This window comes from Coturnix japonica, chromosome Z (genome assembly GCF_054131305.1).
Source record: "Coturnix japonica strain WE chromosome Z, WE-NBRP24, whole genome shotgun sequence".
Lineage (NCBI taxonomy): Eukaryota > Metazoa > Chordata > Aves > Galliformes > Phasianidae > Coturnix > Coturnix japonica.
Genome location: NC_140702.1, coordinates 45,822,910 through 45,849,946, shown reverse-complemented (window position 1 = coordinate 45,849,946; position 27,037 = coordinate 45,822,910). Strand labels below are relative to the sequence as shown.

Sequence of the window (27,037 nt, the reverse complement as noted above, 5' to 3'; positions counted from 1 at the left end):
TGAACAACTTTATTAATTACTTGAACAATGTACATATTTTCAGCAGCTACTACAGTGGAAGGAAAGGAGTACACCAGATATGTTCATCAACCCCAGTGTGCAGGGATAATTTTCCAGGATAGAGAAATGTCCAACAGGAATCTCACTGAGTACAACAAAGTGAAATGCTAAGCTTCCAATGGGGAGGAAATATATGCACACAGCTGCAGTGCAAATTGCTAGAAAAGAATTTGACAGAAAAGGACCTGGTTCACATAAGCCATCAATGCACCTTTCAATGCATGGAATGCTAACAGCATTCTAGATATACTAACAGAGATTATTAACAGAAAACCAAATGAGGTGAACCTTTCTCCTTACCTGGTACTGGTGAGACACATGTGGGTGCCATGTCCAATAATGTGCTGCTCAGTACAAGAGATTCATGAATCTACTGGAATGAGCCCAGTAAAGGCCCATAAAAATGATGAATGGTCTAGAGTATTTGTTATTGAGAAGAGGTCTAGAACTGGCAGTGTTTACCCTAGAAATGTCTCATGGAACAACTTATTCATGCATATAAATATGTATATATGATGAGTAGTAAAGAAAGTGGGGCCAGAAATTTCCTAGCGATATCCAATCAGAGGACAAGAGGCAATGGACACTAACAAAATAGAGGAAATTCAGATAATATGAGAGCACAAGTTTTATTAATGTGGTGGTAGTGTAATACCCTGTAATGGGTTGCTCAGAAAGGTTGTGAAATTCCATTCCTGAAAGCATTCTAATCTGTCTGGACACATCCTTAACAACCTGCTGCAACTGATCCTGCATGATCAAGATGTTGGAGTAGACAGTCCCCATATATATAGCAAGTTGACCACTCTGAAGTTCTTCTAGGTAGCTCCACATATTCTGTAAGAAATAATCGGGACAAAGCAAGTGTGGAGATATCCAATGAAATATCTTTTACTTTAGCTTGATATTCATGTGTGGTCAGAAAAACTTAAATAAAACAGTGACTTAGGTAAAAAATGAATTAAAGTTTGTGTTTACAAGAACTAGTTGTATAACTCAGAAATTCTGATAGACAGGCATTTAATATAGTATGCGTTGTTCATGACAGAGCTGGAAAGTACTTCAACTATAAATCCCATTTTTAAAATATTGCTAAATGGATTGTGCAGAAATGTCAAGTACAGAGAAAAAGCATTACAAATGTAAAGGGAATAGCAAAAAAAAATATCTCCTTACCACCAAAAGAAACAAGCTATTATTATTTTGACTTTTGACTCTTCCATCAGCTCCAAGAAAGTACAAGAATTTCAATTATAGTCCCTCTTATGGTCACTTTTTCAATTAGTAAGAAAGCAAACAAGGTATAAAATTGTTACTGGTCTGCTGCAGATGTATATTTCCTGCTAGCCTTGTCACGGTGCCTTATTCTGTTTTTCATTGTATTGTAGTATTGCAGTATTACTACATCCCACTTCCTTAATAGTTATTCTGTGTGTTCTGATTGACTGACAGCATGCAAAATGACTTCCAGATAGAAAAATACTTAAAAACAAACAAACAAACAAACAAGCAAACAAACAACAGCAACAAAACAGGATGTAATTCAGTGCAATTCGCCACAGGCAACTAAGTTTCTTTTGGTTCTTATATATTTCCAGATCCTTTGCAGTGTTACTGAAATTACGTGCATTCACTGCCAATATAATTTGTTGCATGTTACTTGCAGGTAGCTGTCTTGTGGAAGTCCTAGTGGGACAACAGTATACCTTTTTTCGTTTTTTTCCTCAGAAAGAGTGGAAAAGATTGAAGAAGCGTGTTTACATGTGTGTATGCCTTCCTATCTCTGAAATAAGAACTGAAATATATCCCTCAAATCTAGTAACTCCTGTGCATACTGAGCTCCCAATAATGACTAATCCCACAAAGCTTTGTCCTGCCAAAAGAGATGATAAGCAAACATAAAAGGAATCATTTGTTAAAGTGAAATGCTACTGCAGACTCTGAATCTATTCCTTGAACTGAACTGTAATGAATTTTTTAAGTTTGTTTGTTTATTTATTTATTTATTTATTTATATTTTTTTCAGGCACTGGGATATGACCAGGCACTGGGATATGATCAACCTGCTTGTCTGAAAAAACAGTGTGTCGGCGCTGTTCCTCCACATCTCCAGCTGGAGGAGAATGCAACATATGCACAGTGCTTTCATCACATTGGCAGCCTATTTTAGTTTACCTCTAGATCAGGAGGCTGCCTGCACTCTGCACTGATAACAAAGCACTATCACTTTTCAAAGTGACAGGGCATAGTGACATATCAACACAGGAACTTAAATGAAAAGCCCCTTCTAATTTAATTGATAATCTGCTGAAGCCGTGTTCAAATCCAGAACTCTTGTTTTCAATTAAAACTTTCCTATGGCTGGAAAAAACGTTTGGTATATGCTGATGCATTTCTAGGTTGCAGGCAGGAAACCGACAATTAATGAAAAAGTGTAGAACACAGAATATTTTTCACACTACTAAATGTTAAGGTGTTTTTTTTTTGCCAGGGAAAAATTGCATGGAACGTGTTTGCACATTCTGGAAATGGTTTGTAGGAGACTGACTGGTTTACTTTCAAAATAGAATTCCCTGAAGTAAGCTACACAGATATTAATATACTTAGACTAAAAAATTAATTAATTAATTAATTAATTAATTAATAAAATCCATTATTCCTTGTAATGCTCAGATCTATAATCATTTATTAAGTGATGTACTAAAAATGTTTAAGGGAAATATTAAAGCATTCGGTACTTTCAGTAGCAAGAACAGGTATGATACAGTAGCATACGCTTTTAAGGATACACAGCAAGTAATCAATTTATAATTTTAAAAAAAAATTCACTGATGTTTTGCTAAATTTCTGTACAGTGTTAGGTTTTTGTTTTTGTTTTTAGATCAATATTTTTAAAAGAATAGTTAACTGTATATCAGAGGATGAAAGATTAATATTGCAGTTTTGGAAAACATTCACAGCAATATCCATATAGAACTGTTCAAATATTTAGAAATAACATTTTCCTTTAGGCAGACAGCAATTTTCTGGCACTTTGTCCCTTGGACAGCTATTAAGTACAAGTGATGATTTTCCTTTATTTATTTATTTATTATTTCTTTCCCCAAGTACTTTATACTTCTCTTGGTTTCCATCAACACATTTTTCTTTAGAAAGCTGCTTCACTGGATTGAATATGTGTCAAATACCATCCTCTATGAATTCACATGACTCAGTCTGTCACTACTTGATTGATCAAGATTTGGATGAATAACAGCTATAACATATGTCCTTTATCCAAACAAATTTATGGAGATAAATATAAATTTAGAATTAACAGTTGATGGAACCAGATAATATTTTTTAATTTAAGTGATTGTAATGGAGTAAAAGTGAGATTACTTTCAAGTTTATTATTATGCAATATTATTTAGTACCAATGCTTCCTAAAAGACAAAACATTTTTTTTTCCCCCCAAATATGTATTATTTAGAGGCAAATAAAGAGGAACTATTTATTTATGTAAATTTGCGCCTACCAGATTTTACCTTACGTAACATATATTCAGCTCTTGCAATAGCTATAAAAGTACAGTAACATAAAATTCACTGCATTTATTTTCCCTGTGAAAATATTTGTACTTACATTTAATTTTAGTATATATATTTATATATAAAATGATGCAGTTATTAAGTTATGAATTACTTAGAACTGTGTTTCCAATGTCCTATGCTAATCTCAGTATTACACTTTTTTGTGAAATTCTGTTTGGATATGTAAATTCATCAGTCTTAGAGACAAGAAAAAAATAATATTTAATTAATGAACTACTTTCCTCCAAATTTTTGGACATAATTTTTACATAGAGAACTAAGTAGACACTGTAAATTTTGAGTAATATTTTTATTGTGTGTAACATCTCTGGGAAGGTTTATCAGGCAAACGCTCGATGCATGGCTCAGAACCATCAGCTGTTTAAGTTTTGATAAATAGATTTTAAATTGCTCTCTGAGAGTAAATTTGTATTAGCTATTGTTTTACATACATGACATAATATAATGTTGTTTGTTTAGGTCTATGTAGAAGATAAAACCATGGATATATGCAAAATCTTTCACAAACATTTTTTATACAGCATTTTCCTTGTTTCTACAGAGATTCTCTTTTTCTTTTCTCCTCAAGATGTAATTATTATTTCTCTAACATGAGAAGAAAGTAGATCTTTGTTTAGCAGTGCTTGGATGTTTCTGAGGTTTTTATTATATAGTTACTAACTTTTTTTTTTTTCTTAATGCATTTAAACACATATGAATGTGTAAATAATAGGATAAACTAAGAAGACATTTTAAAAGCATCAGGTTAACAACAGATACATCAGTAAGGTCTAAGATTTTTTACACAAAATTGATGCCCACAAATCAATGGGACTAAACAGATTCCCACAAATGTTGAGAGAGATAGCAGAAGTGATTCCCAAGCTGCTCTCTTATTATCTTGGAGAATGGGAGAGGTACCTGAAGGCTGGAGGATAGTCAGTGTCACCCCAGTCTTCAAAAAGTACAAGAAGGAAGATCCAGGCAACTATAGGCCAGTCAGCCTCACCTCCATTCCTGGGAAGGTGATGGAACAACTTGTTCTTCATGTCATCTGCAAGCAATTTGAAGAGAAAGGTTATTTGGAGTTGTCAGCATGGATTCACCAAGGTGAAATCATGCTCAATCAATCTGGTAGCCATCTATGATGTCATCACTGGCTGGATAGATGGGGAGACAGCAGTGGAGATTGTCTACCTAGACTTTGATAAGGCATTCATAACATTCTTGTAATGAAATTAAGGACGTGTGGGATAAATGAGTGGACTGTGAGGTAACTTCAGAACTGGACGACTGGTAGAGCTCAGATGGCGGTCAACGCGGATCAACAGTGCAAAGTCTAGTTGGAGCTGTAAGTAGCAGTGCATTCCAGGGGTATGGTCTTGTTCAATATCTTCATGAACAATCTGTGTGAAGGGATAGAGTCCAACCTCAGCTGACAATACAAATCTGGGAGAAGTGGATGATACATCAGAAGGCTGTGATGCCATTCAGCAAGATGACAATGGACTAGTGAGTTGGGCAGAGAGCAACTTGATGAAATTCAGCATAAGCAAGTGTGAGTTCTGCGTATGAGGAGTAACTGCATGCACTGATACAAGCTTTGGACTGATCTGACTGAAATGAGCTCAGAGGGGAAGGACTTTGGAGTCCTTGTGGATAACAGGCTGGCAAGTCTTTGTGGCCACAAACGCTAACAGTATTCAGGGGTGACTCAAGAAGGCCATGGCCAGCAGGAGATAATCCTTCCTCCCACTCTACTTTATCCTAATGAGGCCCACATCTGGGAGACTGTGTCCAGAGGTCCCTTCCAAACCCTAATACATCTATTTAATTATTTTATAGGAGTTGAAAAAAGGACAAAAGAAAAATATCCTGAAGTGCACAGAATATTAGAGAAAAGAGAGAACTGCAAGTTCCTGTTGAAATAAGACCCAATTCCTCAGATCCTGTGTATTCTGACAAGAGGAAACCCTTTGCAATACTCAAGCTCTCTATAACTTCCTGAAGGGAGGTTGTAGTGAGTTGGGGGTTGGCCTTTTCTCTCATGTAGACAGTGATAGAACTAGAGGCAATGGTTTTAAGCTGTGCCAGGGCAGATTCAGGCTGGACATTAGGAAATACCCTCGGAAAGGGTGGTCAGGCATTGGAATGCACTGCCCAGGGAGGTGGTGGAGTCACCGACCATGGGAGTGTTCAAGAAACGTTTGGATGTTGTGTTGAGGGATATGATTTAGCTGGGAAGTATTGGTGATGGTTGGACTGGATGATCTTCTAGGCCTTTTCCAACCTTTATAATTCTGTGATAATTCTGTGATTCAAGAATATGGTTGTATATTCCAACACACAGTAAGTTTACTTAAGTGTATAAACAGCAGAAAATGTGTTGATCCATTAGCTCATTTGTGGTTTTACCACACTGCTATGGTTTAACCCTGGCAGCCAGCCAAGTTCCACACGGCTGCATGCTCACTATCCCCAGGCTACACTTATGTACCCTGTCCACAAAGTTTTTAATTTATGCTGCACAAGTAATGAGGAACTCCAGCACTGTAAGAGTGTCTGTAGCTATTTTGTGCTAGTGAAAAACTGCATTAAATTCTTTTTACTTTCCACAAACCAACTAAGCTGGTATTGTGTCTAGATCACACTGAATTGTAGAACCTAAGTAATTCATTCTCATAAAAGTCTTAGATCGACATAATCTCTTGTTCTAACTACATTATGTTAGTCTGCATGTTTTCAGATATGCAGAGGTTTATTTAATCTGATGTTATCTATGAAATGCTTCATTTGTGAATTGTATCTCAGAAGCTGTCTGGATTCCATATTCTACTGTGGCTTCTCTGATCCAAGAGGGTGACATTTTTGTGAAAAATTTGAACGATCAGATGGAGGACCACCTTCATATAAATAATTGTGATTCTTCTCTTGGTAAATATCATGATAAATGGCAGTTTTCCAGATGACTTAAGTAGACCCTTTTTCTCAATTTGATTTATTCATAGGATATTTTCTCATTATTGTGAAGCTGAGCTGAAAGTAACACCTTTTGTTTTATTATGTTGACCCATGATAGCAGAGGAGGAAATTGGTGGTATGGCAGTGGAGTTTGAACCTTCCAATATTCCATTATTATTATTATTATTATTATTATTATTAGTAGTAGTAGTAGTAGTAGTAGTAGTAGTAGTTTATTATTATTTTATTATTAGTTTATTATTAGTTTATTATGATTATAATTATTATTATTATGTTCAAATTAACATAGCTAGGAATCATTCTATAGATGGAATAATTAAAAGAGAAAGAAGGAAACAGAGAAAGAAAAAAAGAAAAGTAAGGAATGGAAGAAGTGAAAAAATAAAGAAGGAAGTAAAGATGGCAAAAAAAGAAAAGGAAAGAAAAGAAAAGAAAAGAAGAGGAAAGGAAAGGAAAGGAAAGGAAAGGAAAGGAAAGGAAAGGAAAGGAAAGGAAAGGAAAGGAAAGGAAAGGAAAGGAAAGGAAAGGAAAGGAAAGGAAAGGAAAGGAAAGGAAAGGAAAGGAAAGGAAAGGAAAGGAAAGGAAAGGAAAGGAAAGGAAAGGAAAGGAAAGGAAAGGAAAGGAAAGGAAAGGAAAGGAAAGGAAAGGAAAGGAAAGGAAAGGAAAGGAAAGGAAAGGAAAGGAAAGGAAAGGAAAGGAAAGGAAAGGAAAGGAAAGGAAAGGAAAGGAAAAAATCCTTCAAAAATTCTGGAAACAAAATCTGTGGCTTCTATTCAAATTATTTCTTTCTTCCTTATTTCTACCCACTTCTTTTTACTATTCCATTCTTGATTATTATTGGTCTGTAAGATTATCTGCAGTTAACTAAGGACAAATAACAGCTGAAAGCAAACTTAAGTAAAAGCGTCCGTTAAAGCAGTTTTTTCTTATCAATTTGGATATTATTTTCATTACTTATCATTTTTTTGCATTTTATCCAAATTTAGAATAAGTTTATTAATATATAAATTTAATACTGTTAACATTTTCTCACCAAACTGTATTAATAGAAAAGCTGAAATTAATCTTCTGTGCTGAAAGGTTGAATAATTGACAAGTTTTCTGGTTTTAGTAAAACACAAGGCTGTTTAATGGTTTTTTTTTTTTCCTTGACTAGTAATTTTTCATAAAAAGTTGCAATTAAGCAAATTAAGCTGTCCACCATTTCTACTGCTGTCTGTTATTTTAACTACTAATATTACTACTAATTAATGAGTTTCCGGATATCCAAAAATACATAAAGATTTTTGCTGATGTCTCAGGGGGAAAGTTAGCAGGCTCTGTCCACATTAAAATTCCAGGAGTTTTACCAGTTAGTGTATTTTCAGTGTGTACTTCTATTCATATACAAATAGAGACAATTTTATTTACATAATTAATAATCTCTGTGGTAAGCCACTTGAAAACTAAAATGGGAAAATCCAATGAGTAATATAATAGGCACCTAAACAGAAGATGAATAGAAAAGAACTGAGGGCTTTTGTGCTCCCACACAAAGATTCAACTACAAAGTTCTGTTTTAGAAATATGATCTCAACTATATGATCTCAAATGCATATCACATGCTTCTAATAGATATTTCACATTAAAAAAAAAAATCTAAAATGAGAAGGCCAATAAACAAACAAACAAATAATAATTTAAAAAAACAAACACAAAAAAACAGAAAACAAACAAACTTTTTTTAGAACATGAGATGATAAAAGCAATAGCTATCTGGCTGATTGTACAGCCTTACATCAGTGATAAATGCAGTACAAAAACATAAACCTCCAAAAAGGTGATAGAGCAGATAAAGACATAATAATTCAGTTAGGTGAATGTAGTTCAGCCTTAGAATTTGTGATCCTGTATGAAACCTGCTATACCTCATCTTCATCTCAGAATATCAAATAACAAAATGTTGTCATATGATTTACTGACCACATTCTCATAGAGGGAATAAGATGAAAGCCTCGCACCAGAAGCCGTGGTTTACATGTGATACAGACAGTGAAAGAATATTTGGAAAGTAAACAGATTTGTTGAATGCATTTTGTCATATGTAAATACATTTCTCTTCAAAACGTCAGTCTGGCTTTATTCTAAATCCAATACAAATACACAGACTAAATGAAATGATAATGACCTGTGATTTTTTTCTTCCTAGTAGCAAAGTGGAAAATTAATTATTTGAAGGTGGTGTGAGTCATACTCCTTTCTCAATTACACGCTCTACACATACAATCTCAACAGTCCAGAAGTGAACTGCAGAGTTCTTAATAGCTTGTGTTCTTCCATGGAACCACATTCTGAATTCACAAAATTACTTAGAAGCAAACACTGTTGTATGTAATTTAGAATATTCAAGGTAATTTCCATGTAAACTTCCTTAAACTTATTTATTTTCCCATCGTGAATTTGGAATGTGTTGTAGGTTTCAACATGAGACCAAAGCTTTGTTCTGGCAGTTTACTGCACTCCCTAATAAAACTGAAAAACTGTTTGCTGAGAGCAAACTGGTGGCAGGTGTTCTTTAGTGTTGACAGCTGCATTTTTGACATGGATCACAGACAAACTGTAGTGTTCACACTAGAACATCTGGAACATTTGATCAGATTTCAAGAGCTAATTCAGATGGATTGTCCATTTTCATTTCAAAAAATAAAGGGAAAATAGTATTATGGTGCACAGTTCAAATTAGCACATGAATAACTCCTTAAAAAATTCTCTGAAAAATCCAGTATGCCTAACTAAAATACATACATATATATAATAGATAAATTTTATACATTCGGTAGGAACTGTTCTGTGAAGTACCACTAGGTTAAAGTATGTATTTTCTCACACAGTGCCCAGAAATACTATTAAAAAAAATGAAGAACTAATATAAAAAACTGTCTTTCATTAGAACAGAACCTGAAGTGATAGGATCTGAATACATTCTGGCATATGTTGCCTTCATTCAGAAAAAGAAAATTTAACACCAGCTAATTTGCATAAGCAAATTGTATTTATTATTATTATCATTTTACATGCTATGATTTGATTATCATTATTTTAATAAGTCTAGGAAACCCCTGGTGCAAAATCACTATATATACACAGAACAAGAGAAGGGTTGATGTTGGCAGAGATATCAAGAAGTGACACATTCCAGAGCCTTTGCATAGAGAGGGACAGCTATAGCAGGATGCTCATGACTATGTTCAGATAGCTTTAGAAAACCTCCAAGGACAGAGACTCCCAACCTCTCTGAGCAAACTCTTTGAGTAATTTGTCATGCACACAGAACAGAAGTGCTGCCTGGTGTCCAAATGGAACTTCCTGTGTTCTAGTTTGTGCCCGCTGCCTCTTGCCCTGGTACTGGGCACTCCTGAAAAGAGCCTGTTTTGCTCCTCCTTGAAGCATCCTTTCAGTCTTTAGACAAGAACCCCACTGAGCCCTTTTTTCTCCAAGCTGAAGAAGCCCTAGTTCTTTCAGCCTCTCCTCACAGTAGAGGCTTCAGTCATTTGATGGCCTTGGTGGTCTTCCACTGGACTCTTCCCAGTATGTCCATGTCTCATATTTGGAAGGCCAATTGTAGGCACAGTCTTCTAGATATGGCATCACCAAAGCTGAGTGTAGGGGAATGATCCCCTCTCTTGACCTGCTGGCAATATTTTGCCTGGTTCAGCCAAAAGTAAGTTTAGCCTTCTTAGCAGCAAGGGCCCATTGCTAAGCTATGTTCAACTTCTTGTCTACCAGAACTTCTAGGTCCTTTTCTTCTAGGCTGCTTTCAATCATGTACTGTTGCACAAGATTATTCCTCCCCTCACTTCCCATCAGTGGACCTCATGAAGTTCACGCCAGCCAGCTTCTCCAGACTGTAAAGGTCCATCTGGGTGGCAGCATGACTCGCTGATGTATCAACAATTCCCCTCATTTTCCATCATCTGTAATCTTGCTCTACCCCACCAAAGTCCCCCTCCCACCCTGTTTATTTCTCTTCAGAAAATTCTTTAGTTAAGCCACCAAACAGAGCAGTACAGGAAAAGCAAAGCTGTGATCAGAAATAAATTGTTTTTATAACAAACAAGCTATTTCTAGTTGAATTTTTACTTCTGAAATGATATATTTCAGTTCTTATTTCAGAGATAGGAAGGCATACACACATGTAAACACAATTCCTCAATCTTTTCCTCTCTGAGGAGAAAAATAATACTGTTGTCCCACTAGGACTTCCACAAGACAGGTAGAGAAAACATGCAAGAGAGTATTCTGTGATTGAATGCACTTAGATAATGTCATTAACACTGCAGAGAATTTGGAAACATATAAGAACCAAAAGAAATTTAGTTGCATATGGCAAATTGCACTGAATTACATCCTGTTGTTTGTTTTATTTTTAAATATTTTTTTTTTTTTATCTGGAGGTCATTTTGCATGCTGTCAGTCAATCAAAACACACAGAATAACTACCAGAGGAAGTGGGACATGGCAAAGTCTAATGTTGATGTTTTCATCTACTGGAGTTTGACGCACATTCTGTTTTCATCCACAGCATTAGTCAACTCTACAAAGCACCGACCCATTATCTCTCTAACTGCTTAGAAACCAGAATGATCATGAATGCATACTTACAATTATCTAACTGAAGAAAATACATAAATATTAAGAAAATAAATGTACATGTAGTCTTAATAAATTACTGCAAAAATGTGAATGAATGTCTCAGAAAAAAAATGTACAGAGGAATGGTGTCTTCCTGACTAGCCATTCATCTATTCTATGAAATAGTTGTTTTTGAAATCTTTCCTGTCACTTCTGATGTTTTTGCTACGATACACTTCCATAGTTTTGTTATAATTCCATAGCTATGTTATAATTCCATTCAGTGTCTGTTAGCAACCTATTGTCTTTTGGAATGTTCTGTACTTTTTTACAGTTATAGGAGGGCAATATTTTCAACAGTCTGCACACTAGTTCTGTTCTGTACCAGACTCCCCTACCCTACATAATTACCTTGCCTGGTGTCCATGCCAATTTTACCTAGGCCAGAACGCCCCACTTTCTAATTTACACTGTTCATAAACTTTCTTTGTGAAAGGAATCTTATCCAATGCTACATACAGAAATACTGGAAATTTCCACTGCAAAGATACAATCTACCACTCACAATACATATAGGTGTATTGTGTTATGGTTCAGATAAATCAGCATCGTCCTCGTGGTCTCTGGAAAATATAATTTCTTAGTTGTTACTAGACTGGAAGGGTTGTTCTATCATCTTTTAACCCATGCTTTCCCTATTTTATTCAGCATTCTTCGTGCACAAGGCATCATGCCAGATTCTGTACCATCATTTTTTCCCTGTTTAATAACAGCAGTTTTGTGGCATGTCAGGTATAACAGAGTCAGACCTGTACTTAGTAAACTGAGTTATTGTGTTGCCTCACCACTGAATTGCCTTCAATGGCATTTAATCTAGCAAAAGGCATGCCTTCACTCCTGTACTCACATGGTATGTTTTTGAGTATTTATTTTCTGTTTAAATAAGCAAGCTGGGTTAAAACCAAATAAGGAAGCAGTTTCTACTCCTGCAAGGTACTTGTTGAGACTCAGCATTACACCACCAATGTATTATTTTTTTCAAAGTGAAATAGAACTGCCTATGACTATTAAAAATTGATCATAAAAGACTGAACAAATGGAGAAAGAACATAACTCAAAGTCACTTGTTATCAGTGCTATTTCTATTTCCTCTACTAATGACTATATTGCCTTTGTTGAAGAGCTATAGGAGGAATGCATGGCATAACTTAATCATGATCTATTTTTTACATAAATAGTTCCTCAGACTTTGTTTTTCATTTGAGAAAACAAGCTTATCTGTCCCAAAGGAGAAAAACTGCCATGACAGAAATACAGGAAAAAGCATAGGTTTAGTTAAAGATGGTTGTTGGATATGAACAATAGGAAATACCAGAGTAAAACTGTAAACAATATTTATAACAATCTTTATTTACACTTTGTTAGGGTTATTTTTCACCAACACTAATTGGATCAGAAATAGCATGGAAAAGGAGCCCTGTGTTTATATCAATCTAATAAAAACAAGTTAATGAAACATAGTATTCATCCACCTGGAGTTGAAGGAGATCATTAAGAAACCTTTAAGACATGTCTGCACACTGATATAGATTCAGCTTTATGTATTTGGTAGATAAGGAAGAGCCAAGCTGAAAAACCTAAAATCCCATCAAAAAACAAGCACTTTGTGTGGAAATGCATCATATAACTGAACGTTTCCTCTGGTTTAATCTCTTGTGCTTCCAGAAAGCCGAAAATAGGAAATTAGCAGGGAAACTTAACTTTTTTCAGGTTTCTCAGGTTGTCTGTCCATCCCTAAAGTCACAGGTCACAGAGGTGATTCACCTTAAATCTGTTCCAAGGTCAGCTTATGGTTTTCTGTATACACAAAGTATTATTAGCTTAAATGTATTTTGTATTTTCAGCAGTATTTGAAGACTTTTTTGCCATGTTTCCCTGTCAGCAGCAAAACCCAAAGGATTATTCCACAAAAGCACAGACACAAATCAGTGATGGAACTTGAGAAGCAGCATGAAACTGCGACAGGGGAGGCACAAGCTGGATATTAGGAAGAGGTTCTTTAGTGAGATCTGCTGAAGTGGTCAGGAACTGGAACAGACTCCCCAGGGCTGTGGTAAAGGTACTGAGCTGCCAGAGTTCAAGAAGCACCTGGACAAAGTTCTCAGACTGGTCTGGGTGGCTGCCTGTGGGACCAAGACTTAGACCTGATGATCCTTCTGGGTCCCTTCAGGCTCAGAATATCCTGTAAATATTTCTGTAAAACTAGGGTAGTATGGTTAAGTAATGGCTGGACTAAATGTCATTTCAGGTCTTTTCCAACCTGAGTGATTCTACATTCTCTGAAAAAGAGACCCTCCACAACTTCACTACATGACAACTGCATGCTGAAGAAGATACCTGCATGCTGAAGAACTTCAAGATTGGTATCTGGCTTCAGATTCCTCTACTGTTGCCATACTGTTGCCCATGGGCTCTCCTGGGATTGCTGCTCGAGACCCTGCTCCATGAGACCTTGCTGCTTCTTCCACTGCCTGCTCTGCACTGCACTGGTCTGTTGCTTGTGACCTGCCACTCTGTTGCAGCTCTCCCCAGTGCCTTTTTGCCTCAGACCAATGAAACAATGTGTGACAAAACGCTGCTGCATCCAGGTGGTGACTATTCCCTGCCTTACACAATTCTTGCCCTTTTTTCTACCTTTCCTATCGCCTACTTTCCCATCCCCATCACCCTAATTTTCAGTAGTCGCTGCTCTCCCCCATCTTCTCAGCTGACTATTATTTGTAATAAACTGGTCAGAACAACATTTGAACGTTTGCTTCTTAATCTTACGCTGGGCATAATTTTCATGGTTGTGCATGTGTATAGCACACATGGAAAGAAGTATATTTCAAAAGGAATCTGCTGTGTCGGCTGGGAAAGAATGAGTGCACCTTGATGTGGGGGATGCCCTACTAGCGCTGCCTTTCCCCTCCACTGCTGTCATGTTTTCCTTTTTCTGGCAGTTTTGCCATTTTTCTCAAAATTAATAAATAATAGTGTGTTAGGTTATGGAGCTTGTTTTCAGCTTAGGGATTTACGTGGAATAGATATAAATTGTTAAGAAAATAAGGTTGCTTATTGCTCACAACTATACATATGAGTGTGTGTGTGTGTGTATTAAGCATAATGTAATGATGTAGAATAAGGGGTGGAATGTCATGGTTTAATAATTTTGTAATTTTGCGATCAGTATTCCACATCATAACATCATATAAAGCATGATTAATTTTACTGAATGTGAAACTTACAGAAGACGACTACATATCCCAGAGAACATCACAGTCAGAGATAAGTCACGGGACCTGGACACTATATAATCTCACTCCCAGGCTGGACTGACGTCTTTCTAGTTCTGGAATTCAGGAGAGCGTGTGGGAGCCTTCAGCCGTTTTGCCTAGAGTCACAGTAGGCCTCTCAGTTTCGGGACTCATTGTCTCTCCTATTTTGCTTGATTTGTTAGCTTAATTTCAATTATATTGTATTATATTGTGTTATCTTGTATTTCAATATAGTGTTTAGTAAATAAGTGTGCCTCCTTAGATCGTTGCCGCTGTTTTCCTTTCAGCCTAGGGCCCCTGCGGGGCCCACCTTTGGGGCTGAACTCGCCCCCCTGTCACGGACGCAGGTAGATTTTCGTTTAAACCATGACAAAAGTACCTTGCCTCCCTCCTGTAAATTGGAGTGAGACAACAAATAGCTCAGATGTTGTTGCTGAAGTAGAAACTTTGGGCTGTTTGATTATGGGGCAGTTTACTTGACCCTTGGTTTGTTGTCTGTGCATGGATCCTACCTATCTCAAAGGTGGCAATGAATCCCAGCTCAGGATCTAGCAGGGCTTATTGAAATAGCTTTAAACTATCTATGATGGGGGAAGCGGACAAAACAGAGCTCACCAGAGATGAGCCTAGAGGAATGATTCTTGAGCTGGGGGTGAGGCAGATCAATGTGCCATCATGGCAGCAGATCTTTTCTGCTGTGTAGACAGTCACAGCCCTGGGCACTCAATCAACACTGGTAAACAGTGAAAATATTGTACATTGTTATCAGTTAAGATATTGTCTTAGCTGAAACCAGGTCAAAGAGAGAGCACAGTGTACTGTCAAATTCACCTGTCATGACTGCCACATCCACTTAGTTAAATCAGTGCCCTGTGTAGTACACATTACATGTACTTGTGTTACCTGGTAAGTAAAATAGAGTGATTACCAATGATAATATTTCAGCCTACCTAATGGCATCTCAAAAGAAAACAGACCCTTTCAAAGAAAAACAATGGATGAAGGAAGAGTATTCAGTGAATGTCAAGACAAATAATATGGGATTATGCTTAATTTTTGTAATGCCTAAATTTCTTTTCTCTCTCTCTTTCTTTTTTTCTTTTTTTTTTTGTGTGTGTGTGTGTGTGTGAGAGAGAGAGAGAGAGAGAGAGTTATTAAAGATTACAACTTGAAAATACTATGCAAAAATGTGCTGCCAAATTCATTGTGTAACATAGAAGACAAAACAGCAGAAATGAGAAAAATCTGTCATGTCTCTCTATATATTTATTTTTAAAACTGCAGATCTAATTGACTTTATTTTAAATGATAGTTTAGTGGTAGTAAATCTGATGGAAAAAAAAAAAAAGAGATTTACTAGCTGTGAGTATGTTATCAAGTAACATAGAAAATATGGTAAATATAATTTGTAATGATAAAAAAAGTCTTTTCGAAGATTAGTCTGTATCAACAGACTACAGCCAGACAAACTGAAGAAACAGGAAAATCTATCAGCAGAAATTTGGGGAGTAAAGCTGTTAATTTCAAATTTTACGATTTGGTGCTAGTTGGAAGTACTGATGCTAAAGTATGGCTCAACTTGTTATTTTTATTAGATGTAAAATGATAATGAATATAGTGTCATTGAAGAAATTACTTTTCTTGCTGCTATTAAAAGACACAACTAAATCTCTTGACTTGTATCAAGCATGAAGAATTACATTCAAGCAATTTTCTTAATCTCTGTCAACATATATGGTATAGCTACTGATGGTGCTCTGGTGATCTCAATTAAAAAAAAAAAAAAAAAAAAAAGAGTTATTTATAAAATTCATATAACTATAGAATAGCCTGTGTTGAAAAGGACCTCAGAGATCATCTAGCTTAGTCCCCTTTCTGTGGGCAGGGTTGCCAGACTAGTCCAGACTCCCCAGAGCCACATCCAGCCTGGCCTTGAATGCCGCCAGGGATGAGCATCTCTGGGCAACCTGTGCCAGTGCATCACCACTCTGAGTGAAAATTAATATTAGTTGATGTAATTGATGCCAGAACCTCAATTTTCATGAAATATCACTATATCACCACCGTGGTTTTATGATTCTTTTGTTGCTGGCATTCTATATCATAACATCATGTAAAGCACTGGAAGTAAAAGAGTTAACATTCTGGTTCATTGGACCACTGAAGCAGGTCAGGATCCTCTCTGTTCACTGCCGAGGAGCACATGGACCTCTGCCATACGTTTTGCCTGCAGCTTTAGAGTAAGCCCTTCGGTTTGGACACTCTCTCTGTCATTTTGTTTGATTTGTTGGCCTCAGTTCCAATTGTGTAGTGTTGTATTGTAATATCTTGCATTCTGATATAATACAGGAATGGGAAGATAATAATAAAGTCTTTCTTACTTTAATTATTATTCTTTTTCAGAAACAAAAAAAAGTTTGGTATCAAAAGATGACATGGACATGTTTCTGACAAATGCTGAAGTAAGTTCTAAGTATTTTTCTTTCAATAACAAAATTTCAATATTTTGAAACAAAATTTCATTTCAATATTTTGTTGTTGTTTGTTTTGTTTTTTAACTTAAGTCACATAATTTTTATTTATTATAATTATCAATTGACGAGTTGTCATAAACACAAAATGTTCTTTAAACTGTCTTTAAAATGCTGACTTCCCTCATTACAAGCTACTATTGGTTTTCCATACTTTTTTTTTCATCAAAAATAAAGCTTTATTATTTATGATACATGTAAACTTACACTTCCATTTATTTTAATAGCATCATAAGGTAGAAATTCAACACAAATTCTGTATCAAGTGACACATTATTGGCATTAGAATCCATTACTGACTTCAGTGCATTTTAAACACACACCGTTTCCGCAACCATTAGATGTTAATAAACTTACAAAAAGCAGACATCCACATAGATAAGAGTTTTGAAAATACTGCGTTTCTTACTACAAGAATTTTCATGATTAGTGGGTTTTTACAAGAATTTGAGTAAGTTATGTGTTCCTTTACTCACTCTTCTGGAAAACAATAAATCTAGGAGATCTGGAATTAAAACTGGGTTATTGACTTACAAATGACAACTCAAAATCACATGCAGGTGTACAGGAGCCTGCAGAGAAGACCCTGCAACTGCAAAGTGGAGCAGGTGTAACAGCAGTACTCCACTTCTCAGTGAGCATGAGCTTAAATGCAAGAAAGTGTTTCACAGAAAAATGAAAGAAAGGGGGCAGAAACAAAGTGATGAAATGCACAGATAACAGGGAAAAGTATTATCTGTAAGTGATTAAAATTGATACAACAAAGTTCTGGAGTTTAGGCTTTCACAATAAGCTTCTGAAATATACAGCTTAAAGCTTAAAGGCTTTAACTCGCTTTTAGAAACTGATGTAATAAAGCATAACATATCTGCTGTGTTGTTTTCTGAACTACTGTTTTCACATGAACAGTGGAATCACAAAATAAAACTGTCAGACTGTTCTCCTGGGTTTAGGTTTACATTATCTAGGAGCATTGGTTTTTGCACATATATATGCTGTGCATGATAGCTATATGTGTTATGCAAATAACGTTTCCTCATGAGTTTTTGATTGTACACTAATCATATTGTCTCCTGTTATAGAAAAAGCATGTGACTTTATTTAATATAATGAAACAAGCTTAAAGCACAGGAGACTATTTTGGTACTTTGGTTAAGTTTATTTATCTTAATAGCTTTATTATATTGTATTTAAATTGTTTTTAACAACATACTAAATTTCAACATACTTCATTCAAATGACATCACATTTAACATAGGTTTTCTCAAAAGTCTTTGTGCATGGAAAAGAGAGAAGAAAAAAAACCCTGAACCACGAATTTCAAATCTTAATTTTCATTCTGAAACCTATCCAACTTCTATTTCATTTCTAAAGACTGTCATATTAAACTTCTGTTAAGAGGAAAATATTTTGATTAACCCCTTCATGTGATAAAAAGTTTTAATTCCCACTGTTCCTGACAGTAATTCATTCTGAAACTACAGTTTCTTACAAGAGATTCAACATACAAAATTGTCATTTATGTTTGAAGAAACTATGTTGTAACAGTCACTCAACTTTTTGATTGATATTATCTCTCTCACTTTAAAACTGTATTGGTTCCAGCCTATATTATTTGTAGTCCCAAAATGCAACACTGCTAAATTTCCCAAGTGTTTGTAATGTAGATTTAGAAAAAAAACTTCTTCACATTCTCTTGGAAGGATAAAAACAAACAAGCAAGCAAATGAACAAACAAAAAACAACTAAGAATTAATAACTAACATTACCAGCTTATTTTATGTTTCCCTTTTCCAGAGGCATGGATTTTGCGAAATCCCTCTGCCCCACTAGTCATGGAACCAGAACAAACCAGCCTGTAAACCACTGACAACTGGTAAATACTCTCTATATTATTTTTGTGATTCAGGAATCACAGCAATATGTTGTAATGTAATTCTTCCCATAAATATTCAAAATCATGGAAAAGAAATACAAAAAATAGTCACTCACCCTCAGCTTAGAGGTTTGGAATTCTTTCAGAATTTCTCTATCCTGAGATCTGAAAAATACAAAACAAAAGCTTTCTATCACCATTGGCAATAAGTGGCTGGATATTAGATATATGATAGAAAGTAGGTAAATGATAGTTCAATACTTCAAACAATTAACAAGCACATATATTATAGGAAAATCTAAGCGTATAAACATTCACTGGCTTTGAGTGAAGCATTTTGTACATCAGAAAAGTAACCAAAACTTTAATGTGTATTCATTTCAGGTACACACAAACACACAAACACATGTGCATTATCATGATCACTACTACTCCTCAGCAGTGTTCCGAAGAAAAATTTAATTAACTTTCTCTCTTAGCTGAGAATTTGTGGATTTCCATGGTACTCAGTGTATGCCATGGATAACTGTATATATACAAGAAATTCAGATTGCACACCCAAGCTGTTCCATTGAAGTCCATTATTAACTTCCTTGAGATGTTTTTTAGAATAAGTAGAAAATAAGCAGTTCTTCTGGCTAACAAATTATTTCAGTGCTAAGAAGATACCAAAATGAAAAAATCAGTTTCTTCTGAATAAGCAGAGGAAGAAAGATTTGTACAACACAACTCCTTTATAAGCATCAAATATAAATAATTAATCATTGAATTAAAATTAATTTCATAGAACTGGATGTAATTCTTTGGAACTATTAAGATTTTCTAAATTTAATGATACTGCAACCACAGTTTTCCAATTAATAAGGTTTGAGTTTATCCAGTAGCTTAATAAGAACAATCAAAACATTTATTTTCCTACAGTAATCTAGGCTCCAACTTTTTTCTCTTTATAGTATTACATTAATGAAAATTAATGCTTAATTTTAAAATCTTGCAAAGATACATAGCAAAATACACAAATTTTAAATATGTCTGAATAATAGAAAAGAAGGATGAAAAAGAAAAATACTGCATGATTTAGAAAAAGTATGTGTGTCTGTAATCTCGACATCCTATTATTTATTATAATATGCTAATCCATTCAGTGCTTAAGATATTGCCAAGCTCACATTTTTTCCTTGCTTAGCTATTATTACTTTGTTTATGTTTTTGTTTCTGTTTTTGATTTGTTTTTGTTTTTGTTAGTGATGGCTCAAGGAAGTGCAGATATTTTTCCAGTTTTACAGACAGATTCAAAAATAAAAATGAAAATAAATAAATAAATAAATAAAAATCAGATAAGTTTGAACATTGTTTATCCACCAAAAATAAATTCAGGTTACTTTTACATTTTAAGATACTGACATGAAGTATTAAGTTGAACATTTATAACTAAGAATGACACAGGTCCAGAAACTTTTTCTTATTTGAAGTCCTCAGACTTTTCAACACAAGCCCTTAATCACTTCCTGCTTTCAGAACTCTTGAGGCTCTGAGAACATTACACTATTCTGTCATTGCAGATGCTGAACTTATGAAGGAAAATAAATAAATAAATAAATAAATAAATAATCACCACCAATAACAGAAACACCTCCTATATTAAAAGATTAAATTAATTTCCTCTCTTAAATACATTTTCCTAAAATATCCTTTTGCATTTTGTACCTTTCTTTGTTTACTTTTTCAGTTGTTATAGAAACACTTGAATTGAACCACAAACAAGGTTTGCCACAGATGAAAAGATGACACATGGTCCAATCGTATTTTACAATCAATTTATCCAAAAAAGTGTAAATTTACTTATCGCCCACATCAATCTTCCTCGTTCTTTTATTTTGAATATATGTTGTTAGTCTTGTAAAACTTTTTGATATTACTAAAACGTTTCTATATATAATGTTTAGTTCACTATGGAAAAGAAAGAGCCTGTTTAGTTGGAATCATGACACTGAGGTAGTATTATCACAGTGGAAAGTGAGAGTTGGAAAAAAGGCAAGATTTCTTAAAAAATTAAAAATAAATAAGAGTACTGAAATAAAGGTAATGAAGCTGACTAAAAAAATATGGTGAATTACATATTGTAATGAAACACAACCAAAGTTAGTAATAAGAAAATATTCAACATATCAAGGCTTATGGAATGCAGGACTGAGATGAAAAGGAAGATCTTCTTAGTAAGTTTCAGATGAATTTTGTTTGCAATTGTGCAGCAATGAAATTTGTCAAATAAGCTTCCACAACTTTTAGACTTGCTTCATTTTTGGCTCTCGGAAACATGTAAAATTAAATTGTATTAAAAAAAAAAAGCAGGATTATTTTTTGAGCTTTTAAAAGTACTATTCAGTGTCATAGCTCTGATTAAAAACAATAATAAAAACAAAGAAATAATCTCTAGCCTTCCAGATAGGTTAAAAAAAAAAAACAACAAAATAGTTGTATCTCTCCCTTTTTGAAACAGTTTCAGATAAGTTGAACAATGCATATGTTTACATATTACATCTGGACTTTTCCTGAATTCACATTTATTAAGAACAACAGAAGATTATAGAGGTTTTTTGTTCAATTGGTTGGTTGGTTAGTTGTGGTTTTTTGTTTTGTTGTTGTTGGTTTTTATTTGTTTGTTTGTTTGTTTTTTGTTTGTTTGTTTGTTTTTAAGTACAATAAGAAAACATAAATGGGATGAACAAAAGATTCTGAGAATGACTGTTTTGGATACTGCAATGTAAACTGCTTCAGTTCATAGAATCACAGAATTGCAGGGGTTGGAAAGGACCTTAAGTGATCACTGAGTCCAACTGCCTGACTAAAACAGATACTCTACAACAGGTCAAACAAGTAGGTTTCCAGACTGGTCTTGAATAACTACATAAAAGAAGACTCCACAACATCTCTGGGCAACCTGTTCCAGTGCTCCATAACTCCTGTGGTAAATAATTTCTTAATGCTATTATGGAACTTCCTATATATGTTTTATGCCATTACATCTTGTCCTGTTGTGACATGCCATTGAAAAGATCCTGGAATTATTCATTTTGCCACCTCCCCTTTAGATATTCACCTCTTGAACACTGCCAGGGATTGCAACATCACCACCTCCTTGGGCAGGCCATTCCAGTGCCTGACCACTCTCTGAGAGAAAAAGTTTTTCCTTCTGTCTAATCTAAATCTTTTCTGGCAAAACTTATGGCCATTTCCTCAAGTCCTGTTTGTTGCCTGGGAGAGTAGGCCAAATCCCTCCTCATTACAATCTCCCTTCAGAAAGTTGCAGAGTGCAATGAGATCTCCTTTGAGACTTCTCCAGACTAAACAATCCCAGGTCCCTTAGCTGCTCCTCATAGGACTTGTGCTCCAGATCCCTCACCCCTCAAAGAGGAGATGCTCTGGTGCTTTATCATTCTTGTGGCCACCTACTGGACTCCTCCCTGTATTTTTTGAAATGGAAGGCCCAGAACTGAATGCAGTATTCTAAATTTGGCCTCACCAGAACATAGTAGAGGTGGATAACATCATTTGACCTGCTGGATAGGCTCTTTTTAAGACATCCCAGGATACCGTTGATCCTCTTGGCAACAAGGGCACACTGCTGGTTCATGGCCTACCTGTTATCCACCAGGACCCAAGAGTCCTTCTCCTCAGAGCTGAACTCCAGGTCATCTGCTAAACTGTACTGACATATAGTGAACCATAGAATCAACTGAGTTGGAACCAACCCTTACAAGTGACCAAATCCCCTGCAATGAACAGGGGCATCTACAGATTGATCATGTGGGTCAGAGCACGGTCTGGCCTGACCTTGAATGTCTCCAAAGATGGGGCATCCACTACCTTTCTGGGAAACCTTTTGTAGTCCCTCACCACACTCATCATAATAAAGTTTTTTCCTTATATTTAGTCTAAATCTTCTCTCTTTTAGTTTGGTGTCTTTTCCTTGTCCTCCTGAAATAGACCCTTTTTATACATGCCCTCAAGACACTGAAGGGTCTTTATCAGGTCTCTTCAGAGCCTTCTCTAGACTGAACAGCCACAGCTCTTTTAGCCTGTTCTCATTGGAAGGGCATTCCATTCCTTGGATCATCTCTGTGGCCCTCCTTTTGATGTTCTCCAAAAGGTTCATATCTCTCCTGTACTCAGGCTTACACATCTGGACGTGGTACTCCAGGTGAGGCCTCAGAGCACAGAGCAGACAGGCAAGATCACCTCCCTTGACCTACTGACTGTGCCTCTTCAGATGCAGCACAGGATGTGGCTGGCTTTCTGAACCTTTAAAGCACATTGCTGGCTCATGTACAGCTAGCCATCCATCATTTCTCCCAAGTCCTTTTCAGCAGGGCTGTGCTCTATTATTTCTTCCACCAAATCCAAACAAACTCATTGAAAAATCCTTCCTAAACTAGAAAACCTTGTTCAGCAGTACTGAAAAACAAAACAAAACAAATTAGATTAGAAACATTTCTTTCAGGTAGAATATCATGTTTTGAAAAGAATAGGACAAGGAATTTAAAAGTGACACTGAGACTGCAATCATGAATCAAAATGGACTTATCAGCAAAATACTACAACATTACTTGTTTTATATTCCAGAAGGAAAAAAAGAAAACAACAACAACGAAAAAAAAAAAAAAAAAAAGTATCAACAATCTCAAAATACTATTGACACTATTTGCGTTCAAGAAATGCTTGGATGGAACCGGGGCTGCATATTATGGGGAAGAGGAAGCTGAGGGGGGACATTACTGTTCTCTTCAAATACCTGAAAGGTGATTACAGTGACCAACAGGGCTGGTCTCTTCTCACTGCTGACAGGTGACAGGACAAAGGGAAATGGCCTCAAGTTGCACCAGGGTAAGTCTGGGTTGGATATCAGGAAAAACTTATTTACAGAAATGGTTGTTATATCAGGAAAAACTTATTTACAGAAATGGTTGTTAAGCACTGGAATAGGCTCATCAGGGAGGTGTTTGAGTCCCCATCCCTGGATGTGTTTAAAACTGTTTGGATATGCTGCTCAGGGACTTTGTTTAGTGGAGGGTTGTTAGAGTTAGGGTAGTATGATTAGGTTGAGGTTGGACTTCATGATCTTTAAGGTCTTTCCCAAGCTGAGTAATTCTATGATTCTATGAATGGACAGGGCATAGTGGGGGAATATTGTGTGTAAGTAGGCAGTTGCACTAGATGATCACGGAGTTCTTTTCCACCTTTTGTGACTCTATGATTCTAAAATTGAAATCCCAAATACCATTTGTAATATGCTTTAATGCACAATTACACAGTGTGAATTTCATCTGTATGCTTAACAATTTATGTCTTCTTAACATGACTGTTAAAAGGTGTAACAAAATATTTAACCAGTAAAATATTTATGAATGATACTACAAATAAAAATGAGTACACTAATTCACAGAATAAAGATCTGCAAAGAGTAGATGTTGTCAGTCATTCCAGAGTCATGTACAGTTCAAACTGGGGACAAGAACATAAATCATACCATCTTTTCTTCAAAGAATAAAGACTAAATAAAGAATAAATTTCAGTGTTTTTACTATTAGGTAGAAAATCTCCAAATTCTTTAAAAACAGGTAGGCAAAACTCAATTGCAATTCTGCATTGTTAACAGAAACATTGATTGAAAAAGTCACTTTTTTTTTTTTTTTCCCTGTGCATAAATATTTCTGCTCCACAGAATAGTCTTAAGATCTTTCAGTGTCTTTAACTCAAGTGCTGAGAATTTTAATTAATGTTTCTCATATCCTTTGAGAGGTATGGCATAAAAAAAATTATTTTGTTTCATACCAAAGATTATTTCCATTAATATAAAAATAAAATATCAATAAAATACTTTATTTCGTTATGTTGTCTTGCCAGAAAATTAATCATAATTTGGGGAAAATATGAAGTGCATTTTCTGAATGTAATTTGATTTTCATTTAAGTAAAAGTGATTTATTCTCTAGATTTACAAACTCACAGAAGCCATCACACTATTCAGCAATATTTAAAATTTTAGCCAAGTCATATATTTGTAGGATGTTTTTTTAATCAGTTATTAACTTTTTAGAGCATTTCTTTCCTCCTGTTATTCTTCAAATCTCACAAGACCTTCATTATATGTATCATAAAAATTTTAGAAAGAAAACAGCAATCTATTACTTTATTCATTCTATTGACTTTGTAATTTGAATAAAAATCACTGACAAGAATCACAGAATCACAAAATTGTAGACATTTGAAGGAACCACGGGAAATTATTGAGTCCAGTCCCTTTACATAGCAGGCTCTCTGCAGTATGTTGCAAGGAGAAAGCATCCACACAGGTCTCAAGTATTTCCAGAGAAGGAGACTCCACAGTCACTCTGGGAAGCCTGTTCTGGTTAACCTCACAGTAAAGAAGTTCTTCCTCATATTATTATGGAACTTCCTGTGTTGCAGTTTTTACCCATTGCCCCTTGCTCTGACTCTGTACACCACTGAAAAAAAAAACAACAAACTGGCCTCAACTTCTTGACTAATGCATTTTAGATATCTATAAACAGTGATAAGATCTCCTGCCATTGCACTCTTCTCCAGGTTGAGTCACAGATCTCAGCCTTCTCAAGTAAGGGAGATTCTCTTGGTTCTTAATCATCTTTAATCACCCATGGGGCCAGATGACATCCATCCTAGTTTTCTGAAGCATATGGCTGATGTGCTTGCCAAGATGCTTTCCATCACATTTGAAAAAAATCATGGTTGTCTGGTGAAATCCCTAGCGACTGGAAAAAAGGAAACATTGCTCCCATTTTTAAGAAAGGAAGAAAGACCTGGGGAACTACAGGCTGGTGAGCCTTACCTCTGTGCCTTGGAAAATCATGGAACAGACAGTCCTAGAAGCTTTGTTAAGGCATGTATTGGTGGATGGGGGAAGGGTGATGTATGTCATCTACCTGGACTTCTGCAAAGCCTTTGACATGGTGCCTCACCACATCCTTCTCTCTTTATGGAGAGAAATGGATTTGAAGGATGGACTGTTTAATGGATTAAGAATTGGGTGGTCGCACCTGAAGTGTGTGATCAGTGGTTCAGTGTTGGGTTGGAGCCCAATCACAAGTGGTGTCCCTCAGGGGTCAGTCTTGGGACCGATGCTTTTCAACATCTTTATCAGTGACATAGATGGGGGATGGCATTAAGTGCACCCTCAGCAAGTTTGCAGATCACACCAAGCTGAGCAGAGCAGTAGATACACAAGAGGGAAAGGAAGCCATCCGGAGAGAGCTGGACGGGCTGGAGAAGTGGGCCTATGTGAACCTAAGGAGATTCAAAAAGGCCAGGATGCAGGATGCTACACTTGGGCCAGGGCAATCCCAGGTATTTATACAAACTGAGGGAAGATCTCCTTGGCAGTAGCCCTGTGGTGGATGAGAACTGGATATGAGCCTGCATTCAATCCAGAGGAAGGCCACTAAGATGATTAGAGGGCTGGAGCATCTCTCCTGCGAAGAAAGATTGAGGGAAATGAGCTTTTTATCTTGGAAAAGAGAAGGCTCTGGGGAGACCTCATTGTGGCCTTCCAGTACTTGAGCATATAACAGGAGGGGTAATGACTGTTTATGTGGGTTGATAATGATGGGACAAGGAGAAATGGTTTTAAACAGAGACAGGGGAGGCTTAGATTAGATATTAAGAGTATGATTTTCACACAGAGTGTGGTAACACATTGGAACAGGTTGCCTGAAGAGGTTGGATGCCCTGTCCCTGGAGGCATTCAAGGCCAGGCTGGCTGTAGGTCTGGTCAGTTTTGTCTAGTGACTGGTAACCCTGCACATAGCAGGGGGTTTGAAACTAAATGATTGTTATGGTCTTTTTCATCCTGGGCCATTGTATGATTCTGTGATTCTAGGGAAAATTTGTCTAAAAACTTGCTTCAAACCCATTACAAACTATGAATCAAATAGTACCCTGTAATATCCACAACAAAATCAAGTAGCAATTCAACACTATGAGAATTGCAAGAAGACTGTGACTGATGATATTTAAGACCGACACCTTAAATATAATAATTCCATTTTCTCAA

General features: G+C 35.9%; 1 protein-coding gene across 47 annotated transcripts in view; it reads right to left on the bottom strand.

The window, feature by feature from the left end:
* The window catches only part of PTPRD (protein tyrosine phosphatase receptor type D), a 1,031,962-nt gene that overhangs the window by 580,212 nt on the left and 424,713 nt on the right, over window positions 1–27,037 (bottom strand). For 42 of the 47 annotated variants that reach the window (XM_085529953.1, XM_085529949.1, XM_085529980.1 and 39 more), the window contains 2 exons: window positions 19,066–19,114; window positions 4,554–4,686 (listed from right to left, as the gene is read on the bottom strand). The gene's annotated coding sequence lies outside the window, so the exon portion shown is untranslated. The remainder of the gene's footprint in view (window positions 1–4,553; window positions 4,687–19,065; window positions 19,115–27,037) is intronic. The other 5 variants (XM_085529959.1, XM_085529950.1, XM_085529955.1 and 2 more) reach the window with 1 other exon arrangement.